Genomic DNA, 10,398 nt, shown 5'->3' on the forward strand with positions numbered 1-10,398 from the left:
CATCTTAGAAAAAAGAAATTGAACAAGCCATTGATGAACTCCCTAGGAAAAGAAAATCTCCAGGATCAGATAGATTTACAAGCAAATTCTATCAAACATTTAAAGAACAATTAATTCCAATAGTATATAGACTGTTTGGGAAAATAGGTGAAGAAGGAGTCTTACCACATTCTTTTTGTTATAGTAATATGGTGCTGATACCTAAACCAGGAAGAGTCAAAACAGAGAAAGAAAATTATAGACCAATTTCCCTAATGAATATGAATGCAAAAATTTTAAATAAAAAATTAGTAAATAGATTACAGCAACTTATCACAAGAATAATACACTATGACCAGGTAGGATTTATACCAGGAATGTAGGGCTGTCTCAATATTAGGAAAACTATCAGCATAATTGATCATATCAACACCAAAACTAACAGAAACCACATGATCATCCCAATAGATGCAGAAAAAGCTTTTGATGAAATACAACACACATTCCTATTGAAAAAGACTAGAGAGCATAGGAATAAATGGAGTCATCTTTAAAATAATAAATAGCATCTACATAAAACATTCAGCAACATCATATGTAATGGGGATAAGCTAGAGGCATTTCCAATAAGATCAAGAGTGAAACAAGGATATCCATTATCACCACTGTTGTTCAATATCTTACTGGAAATGTTAGCTTTAGCAATAAGAGAAGAAAAATAAATTGAAGGTATTAGAATAGGCAAAAAAGAAACAAAGCTATCATTCTTTGCAGATGATATGATGATATACTTAGACAATCCTAGAGAATCAAGTAAAAAACTACTTCAAATAATAAAAAAAAAAAACTTTAGCAAAGTTGCAGGCTACAAAATAAACCCATATAAATCATTTTCATTTCTATATATTACCCAACAAAGCTCAATAGCAAGACAAAAAAGAGAAATTACATTTAAAGTCCCTGTAGACATTATAAAATATTTAGAAGTCTACCTACTGAAATGAACCCAGGAACTTTATGAACACAATTACAAAACACTTTTCACACAAATAAATTCAGATCTAAATAATTGGAAAAACACCAGTTGTCATGAGTAGACCAAGCTAACATAATCATAATGACAATTCTACCCAAGCTAATTTACTTATTCAGTGCCATACCAATCAAACTACCAAAAAATTATTTTATAGAGTTAGAAAAAATAATAACAAGATTCATTTGGAAGAACAAAAGGTCCAGAATATCAAGGGAACTAATGAAAAGAAATGCTGGGGCAGGTGGCCTAGCCATTCCAGATCTTAAATTGTATTATAAAGCAGCAATCATCAAAACTCTTTGTTACTAGCTAAGAAATAGAGTGATGGATCAGTGGAATAGATTAAGTAGGCAAGACAGTAGTCAATGACTATAGTAATCTTTTATTTGATAAACCCCAAAACCCCAGCTTCTGGGATAAGAACTCAGTCTTTGACAAAAACTGCTGGGAAAACTGGAAAAGAGTATGACAGAAACTAGGCCTAAACCAAAATCTCACACCATATATCAAAATAAAGTCAAAATGGGTTTATGATTTAGATATAAAGGCTGATACTGTAAGCAAACTGGGAGAGGAAGGAATAGTTTGCTTATCAGATCTATGGAGAACAAAAGAATTCATGACCAAACAGGAGATAGAGAATATTATGAAATGCAAAATGGATAAGCTTGATTACATTAAATTGAGAAGTTTTTTGCACAAACAAAGCCAATGCAACCCAGATTAGAAGAAGGTAGAGAAAGAAGTTTTACAAAAAGTGTCTCTGATGAGGTCCTCATTTCTAAAGTATATAGAGAATTAGTCACATTTGTAAGAAGACAAGTCATTCCCCAATTGATAAATTGTCAAAGGATATGAACAGGCAGTTCTCAGATGAAGAAATTAAACCCATCCATAGTCATATGAAAAAATGCTCTAAATCATTAATTAGAGAAATGCAAATCAAAACAACTCTGAGATACCACATCACACCTATTAGATTGGCCAACATGACAAAACAGGAAAATGATAAATGTTGGAGAAGATGTGGGAAAATTGAAACACTAATGCATTGTTGGCGCAGTTGTGAAATGATCCAACCGCTTTGCAGAGGAATTTGGAACTATGCCCAAAGGGCTATAAAAATGTACATACCCTTTGACCCAGCAATAACACTTCTAGGGCTATATCCCTGAGAGGTGCCACAAATGGGAAAAGGACCTACATGTACAAAAATATTTATAGCAACTCTTTTTGTGGTGGTAAAGAATTGGAAATTGAGAGTATGCCCATAAACTGGGGAATGGCTGAGCAAGTTGTGATATATGAATGTGATGGAATACTATTGTGCTATAAGAAATGATGAACAGGCTGACTTCAGACAAACCTGGTAAGACTTGTATGGTCTGATGCTGAGTGAAGTGAGCAAAATCAGGAGAACATTGAATACAATAACAGTCACATTGTGTGATGATAATATTGATAGACTTAACCCTTCTCAGCAATACAAGGATCTCAGAAATCTACAAAGGCCTCATGTTGAAAAATGTTATCCACAAAAAAGAAACAACTAAGGAGTTTGAATGCAGATTGAAAAATATTATTTGCTATATTTTTTTTTCTTCTGTTGTCTTTTGTTTCCTTTTCCTGGTGGTTCCTCTTATTGGTTCTAATTCTTACTTACAACATTACTAATGTGAAAATATGTTTAATTGGAATGTATATGTATAGCTTATATCAGATTGCATGCTATCTTGGTGTGGGAGGTGGGGAGGGAGGGGGAGAAAAATTTGAAGCTCAGAAGCTTATGGAAGTGATTGTTGATAATTCAAAATAAATTAATTAAAAAAAAGAAAGTCAAGAGACTCAATGGAAATAATAGAAGTAGAAAAGTGGGAAGAAAGGGAATCTCACAGTACCAGCTATCAAAACAATCCAGAAAGCAATAATCTTTAAAATATTTGTTATTGTTTAAAAATTAGAAAAGTCAATTAGTGCAGCATATTCACAGGATGTAAATAATTAGCCCTCAAAGAAGTTAATCACATGAAAAAAAATACTCCAAATCAATTATAATCTTAGAATTCCAAATAAAAATGCCTCTGAGTTTCCACCTCAGTTTGGCAAAGATTCCAAAAAAAAAAAAAAAGAAAGAATATGACAATTGTTGAAGAGGCTGTAGCAAAACAAGCACATGTATTCATTGATACTGGAAGTGTGTATTAATTCAGCCATTCTAGGAGAACATTTGGAACTATATCTGAAATGTCACCAAAGTGGGTATATGATTTCACCCAGTAACACCTAGGTTAGTCTGTATACCTCAAATAATGAAAGGACCCATTGATATATAAATATTTACAAAAGCTCTTTTTTTTTGTTGTAACAAAGAATAAGAAGCAATAGGTTTGCCTAACAATTCAGGAATGACTGAACAAATTGTGGTATAGTAAGGTAAGGAAATATTTACCATGAGAAATAATGAAAGAGAACATCTCAGAGAAAGTTTTGAAGTTTTGCATGAATCAATGGACCATGAAGTTTGTAGAACTAGGAGAACTATTTACTGAAAACACATTAAAGAAAAACAATTTGAAATATTTATAATAAATAATTTAGTAACAACAGTGTTAAAAATCAACAAATGAAGAACATAAGAATTCTGATCAATTAAATAATGAACAATGATGTCACAGGACGGATGATGAAATGTTACCTATATTTTGACAGGGAAGTGATGGAGTAGAGGTGCTGAATGTGTGGTATTTTCTGGACATAGACAGTGTGGAAATTTATTTAACTCACCAATGAATATTTGTTATATGGATTATTTGCTTTGAATATTATATGTTGCAGGGGAATTTTGTATTTCCAAAAGTGAATGGATCGACAAATAAAAATGTGTGTAAAAGAACCTGGACATGAATTCCAAGGTCAAACAATTTGATAATACTTTTCTAACCTGAAATTTAAAGAAAAACAATGAAGTCTTAAGCGGCCAGAATTGGGGGGGGTGAGGGGCAGAAAGCAAGGATTATTCTGCTACTGTAGTTCTTGTTAACATGTGTGTATATATATATATATATATATATATACACACATATATATGCAATAATATAGACTAAAAAGAATATTGCATGTTTAAATTACTTATAATTAAAAGGAAAAGAAAGTTTGTCATACTATTCATATTATCACGTACAATCTATTACTGTGCTTTTGTATATGAAAGTACACATTTTCTTTGGTTCTTCTTAAATTCAAAATATTAAAAAAATATCCTATTGAGATTGTTCATCTACTTCTTCCCTTACCCATTAAACAAGTTAATAATTTTATATTGAAATGCAGGATTATGCTTTTCTAAAAATTACTGCACCTGGTACCTCCTCTTCTGCCACCAGAGAGGTTTAATAATGCTTGCAGGGCAATGAGAAAGGTATACCTTGGAGAAGATGACAACATAATTTGTGTTCACAATGAAGAGAATGAGTAGAAATTGCATTCTAGAAAATAAACAGGTGGGGATTTCAACTATAAAAAAAGGCTTCCTGATTAGTCAAGTGCCCTCAGAAACTTCAAAGAGCTTCTGGTAATGACATAATTAGAGATTTTCTGAATTGCAGTGTGGTCACTTACCTTGTAGGTAATGTTTTGATATTTCCTCCTTCAACATACCCAGAATGCACCCAGGAGCTGTGAAACATCCTACAGGGCTTTGAACAACACTGGCTCTCTGCCACCTTCAAAATCCACCTTCAGCAAAGAGGCTACTAGATTTTGAGCATTCACTCACTCTTACACGGACTAAAGATGAATCTCAGTTCATGTAAGTCTTGCCATGTTTTTCTGAAAGCATGATCCTTGTAATTTCTCACAGCAAAATAGTAATCCATCAAAATTATATGCCACACCATGTCCAGCCATTCACCAATTGATGGGCATCCCTTCAATTTATAATTCCTTACCACCACAAAAAGAGCTGCAATAAATATTTTTGTACATATAGCTCCTTTTCCTTTTTCTTCAATCTCTCAGATTACAGACAGAGTAATGGTATTGCCAGGTCAAGGAAAACAAACATCTGAGCATAGCTCCAAATTGTTCCCCAGAATGGTTGGACAAGTTCACAACTCCACCAATAGTTCATTAGTGTACCTATTTTCCCTCATCCACTCCAGCATTTATTATTTTTGATAAGCTTGAGGTATATTAAGAGTTGTTTTAATTTATATTTCTCTCATCAGTTTAGAGCAATTTTCATGTCTAATTGATAGCTTTGATTTCCTCTGAAAACTGCCTGTTCACATCATTTGACCATTTATCAATGGGTGAATGGCTCTCATTTTTACAAATTTGTCTTAGTTTCCTATGCATAAGCTTTTTATCTGAGAAATTTGCTGCACAATTTTTTGATATGACTTCATTGTTGATAGCAACTTTTAGTAAAATTTAGTTTCCTTGATTATCTATTTTAATTAGGTTTATTTTTGTTTTTGCTGTGTTTGAGATCATGATGGTTAACCCTTCCTTTTTTTTCCTTTAGCTGAAACATAATAGATTTCACTCCAGTCCCCTGTTTTTACTCTCTGTCTTTTTTTCATATTTGTAAAATTTTTTTGTTTCACTTAAAATTATTTTTTTTACAATTACACGTAAAGATAGCTTTCAACATTCACTTTTATAAGATTTTGAGTGCCAAATTTTTTTCTCCTTACCTCTGCTCTAGACTCCCTAAGATGGCATGCAATCTGATATAAGCTATACAGGTACAGTCATATTAAACATAATTCTACATGAATCATGTTATGAAAGAAGAATCATAACAAAAGAGGAAAACCAAGAGAAAGGAAAAAAAAGAGAGACAATAGTATGCTTTTATCTGCATTCAGACTCCACATTTCTTTCTCTGGATATGGATAACATTTTCCACATCATGAGTCTTTTAGAATTGTCTTAGATCATTGTATCACTGAGAAGAGCTAACTCTTTCAAAGTTGCTCATTGCACAATGTTGCTGTTACTGTGTATAATGTTCTCTGATTCTGATCACTTTACTCAGCACCAATTTTTGTAAGTTTTACAAGTTTTTTTTCTGAAATCTACCTGCTCATCCTTTCTTCTGGAGCAATAGTATTCCATTATATTCATATACCACAATTTGTTTAGCCATTCTCCAATTGATGGGCATTCCCTCAATTTCCAATTCTTTGCCACCACAAAAAGAGCTGTTATAAATATTTTTGGACATGTGGATCTTTTTCCTTTTTTATAATCTATTTGGGGTACAGATCTAGCAGTGGTATTGGTGGATCAAAGGGTATGTATAGTTTTATAGCCCTTTGGCCATGGTTCCAAATTGCCCTCCAGAATGGTTGGATCATTTCACAACTGCACCAATAATGCAACAGTATTCCAATTTTCCTGCATCTTGTCCAGCATTTGTCATTTTTCTTTTTTGATATCTTAGACAATCTGATTAGTGAGAAGTGTTACCTCAGAGTTCTTTTAGTTTGCATTTCTCTCTTCAATACTTATTTAGAGTATTTCTGTATGTCTATAGATAACATTAATTTCATTATCTGAAAACTGCCTGTTCATATCTTTTGACCATTTATCAATTGAGGAATGACTTCTATTCTTATAAATTTGACTTAGGGAGGTGGAGCCAAGATGGTGGAGTAAAAGCAGTGACTTCCTTGAGCTCTCCCCCAAACCTCTCCAAATACCAATAAAAAATGGCTCTAAAAAATCCTAAAGCAGCAGAACCCACAAAAAGAGAGAGTGAAACAAATTTCCAGCCCAAGACAATTTGGATGGTTGATCTGAAAGGTATATCCTGTAGGGATGGGAAAGGAACACAGTTTGGCATGGGTGTGCAGGCCTCAGAAAACATGGAGCAGGCCTCAGAGGACTGAATTATGGGTAGCTATAATGGTTTCCAGACTTCTCAATCCATAAGCACCAAAGACAACTTAGAAGGTCAGTGGGAAATGTCAATGTCTGTGGTGAGAGATAGAAGTGTAGTCCCAGCCCCATTCACTGAGCATGGCCCTGATGCAGTGACTGCCTCCTGAGCTTCTGGCCACAGACTGAGGGGGAATTGAGTGGCTGATCAGAGGGGGATTGCAGGGTTCTCTCTTCTGGTGCAGATTCTCTTGCTCTGCCCATGCTTGGATCTGGGTCACAGTTCTAGGTGGCAGTCCTGGGGCAAGGAGGAGTCCTGGCATGGTGGAGCATCTAGTGGTGGTGGAGAGGAAATCCTCCTCATAGTTCCAAGACAAAAAAGAGTGCATGTGGTCACTCATAGACCAGAGGAAAGGAGTAAACACCGCGCCCCTTATTATACCACCTTGGAAGAACTGAAAATTTTACAGGTCCCTAGAAGTATCTCTGAAAACAGCTGTACAAAACCCCTGAAACTTGGGACAGTACATTCTCCACACTAGAAGCACACCCCTACCTAACAAAGAATTTATAACTCAAGTAATTGACTGGGATCATGAGCAAGTAGTGCAAAAATAGAATCTTACTTCAGTGGCAAAGAAGATCAAAACATACAACCAGAAGAAGACAACAAAGTCAAAGCTCTTACATCCAAAGTCTGCAAGAAAAATATGAATTGGTCCCAGGCCATGGAAGAGCTTCAAAAGGATTTTGAAAAACAAGTAAGAGAAGTAGAGGAGAAACTGGGAAGAGAAATGAGAGTGATACAAGAAAATCATGAAAAACAAGTCAATAGCTTGCTGAAGGAGACCCCAAAAAAATACTGTAGAAACACTTTAAAAAATAGACTGACCCAAATGGCAAAAGAGGTCCAAAAAATCAATGAGGAGAAGAATGCCTTAAAAAGAAAAACTGGCCAAGTGGAAAAGGAAGTCCAAAAGCTTACTGAAGAAAATACTTCCTTAAAAATTAGAATGGAGCAATTGGAAGATAGTGACCTTGTGAGAAATCAAGACATTGTAAAACAAATTCAAAAGAATGAAAAAATAGAAAACAATGTGAAATATCTCATTGGAAAAATAACTGACCTGGAAAATAGATCCAGGAGAGAGAATTTAAAACTTATTGGACTATCTGAAAACATCAAAAAAAGAGCCTAAATGTCATCTTTCAAGAAATTATCAAGGAAAACTGCCCTGATATTTTAGAACCAGAGGGCAAAATAGAAATTGAAAGAATCCACCGATTGCCTCCTGAAAGAAATCCCTAAAGGAAAACTCCTAGGAATATTGTAGCCAAATTCCAGAGTTCCCAGGTCAAGGAAAAAATATGGCAAGCAGCCAGAAAGAAACAATTCAAGTACTGTGAAAACACAATCAGGATAACACAATATTTAGCAACTTCTACATTAAGGGACCACAGGGCTTGGAATATAATATTCTGGAGGATAAAGGAGATAGGAATATAACCAAAAATCACCTACCCAGCAAAACTGGGCATAATCCTTCAGGGGAAAAAATGGACATTCAGTGAAATAGAGGACTTTCAAGCATTCTTGATGAAAAGACCAGAACTGAATAGAAAATTTGACTTTCAGATACAAGATTCAAGAGAAACATGAAGAGGTAAACAGGAAAGAGAAATCATAAGAGACTTATGAAGGTTGAACTGTTTACATTCTGCATGGAGAGATGATATTTATAACTCATGTGTCCTTTGTGAGTATTAGAGTAGTTGGAGGGAAAAAAGTATATGTATGTATCTATATTAGATAGATAGATAGATAGACAGACAGACAGATAAATAGAGGGCACATGGTGAGTTGAAGATAAAGGGATGATATCTTGAGAATAAAATTAAGGGATGAGAGAGGATTATACAGAGAGAAGGAGAAAGGGAGAGGTAGAATGGGGTAAATTATCTCACATAACACAGACAAGAAAAGTCTTTTATAGTGGAGGGGAAATGGGAGAAGGTGAGATGGAATGAGTAAATCTTATTCTCATTGGATTTGGCTTAAGGAGAGAATAGCATACACACTCAATTAGGTATGGAAATCTATCTTACAGTACAGGAAAATGGTGGGGTAAGTGGACAAGAGAGCAGGAGGATGATAGAGGGGAGGGCAGATTGGGGGAGGAGGTAATCAAAAGCAAACACTTCTATGCAGGGACAGGGTCAAAAGAGAGAATAGAATAAATGGGGGTGGGATAGGATGAAGGGAAATATACTTAATTTTTCACAGTATGACTACTATGGAAATGTTTTGCATGACTACACATGTATAACCTGTATTGAGTTGCTTGCCTTCTCAATGAGGGTGGGTGGGGAGGAAGGAAGGGAGAAAATTTGGAACCCAAAGTTTTAAAAACAAAAGTTAAAAAAAATTGTTGTCACATGCAACTGGGAAATAAGAAATGCAGGAAATGGGGCACAGAAACCTATCCAGCACTACAGGAAAATTGAAGGCAAAGGCGATAAGAGAAAAGGGGGGAGAGATAGAAGGGAGGGCAGATTAGGAGAAGGGATATTCAGAATGCATGCCATCTTGGGGTGGGGTGAAGGACAAGATGGGAAGAAAATTTGGAACTCAAAATATTGTGGAAGTGAATGTTAAAAACTAAAAATAAATGAATTTATTTTAAAAAATAAAAATAAATATTTTTGACTTAATCCTTTATACATTTTTAGAAATTAGATTTTTATCAGTTGTAAAAATTATTTTCCAGCTTTCTGCTTCCCTTCCATACTTGGTTGCATTGGCTTTGTTTGTACAAAACCTTTTTAATTTAATATAATCAAAATTATCCATTTTTTTAATTTCACAATGGTCTCTACCTCTTGTTTGGGCACAAATTCTTCCCTTCTCCAAATATCTGATATCTAAACTATTCCTAGTCCTCCTAATTTGCTTATGTTATCACTCTTTATGTCTAAACCTTGTACTCATTTTATTTGTATCTTGGTACACTGAGTAAGATATTTGTCTGGTCCCAGTTTACACAGTATTCTTTTTCCAGTTTTCTCATTAGTTTTTGTCAAATAGTGAGTTCTTTTCCCAGAATCTGGAGTGATTATAAAATAGTTGATTACTATAGTCATTGAATTCTGTGTCTTGTGCACCTAACCTATTCCCCTGATCCACCATTTATTTCTTAACCAATACCAAATAGTTTTGCTGATTTCTGCTTTATGATAGAGTTTTAGATCTGGTATAGCTAGTCTTGCATTTCTTTTAATTAATTCCCTTGACATTCTGTACCTTTTCTTTCTCCAAATGAATTTTGTTATTCTAGCCCTATAAAATATTTTTGGTAGTTTGACTGGTATGGCACTGAATTAGTAGAATACTTTAGGAAGAATTATCATTTTTTTAAAATTTTATTAGCTCAGCTTACCCATGAGCAACTGATTTTTACAATTATTAGATCTGGCTTTATTTGTGTAAACAGTGTTTT

Source organism: Vombatus ursinus, unplaced genomic scaffold, assembly GCF_900497805.2.
Source record: "Vombatus ursinus unplaced genomic scaffold, bare-nosed wombat genome assembly UNPS02009835.1, whole genome shotgun sequence".
NCBI lineage: Eukaryota > Metazoa > Chordata > Mammalia > Diprotodontia > Vombatidae > Vombatus > Vombatus ursinus.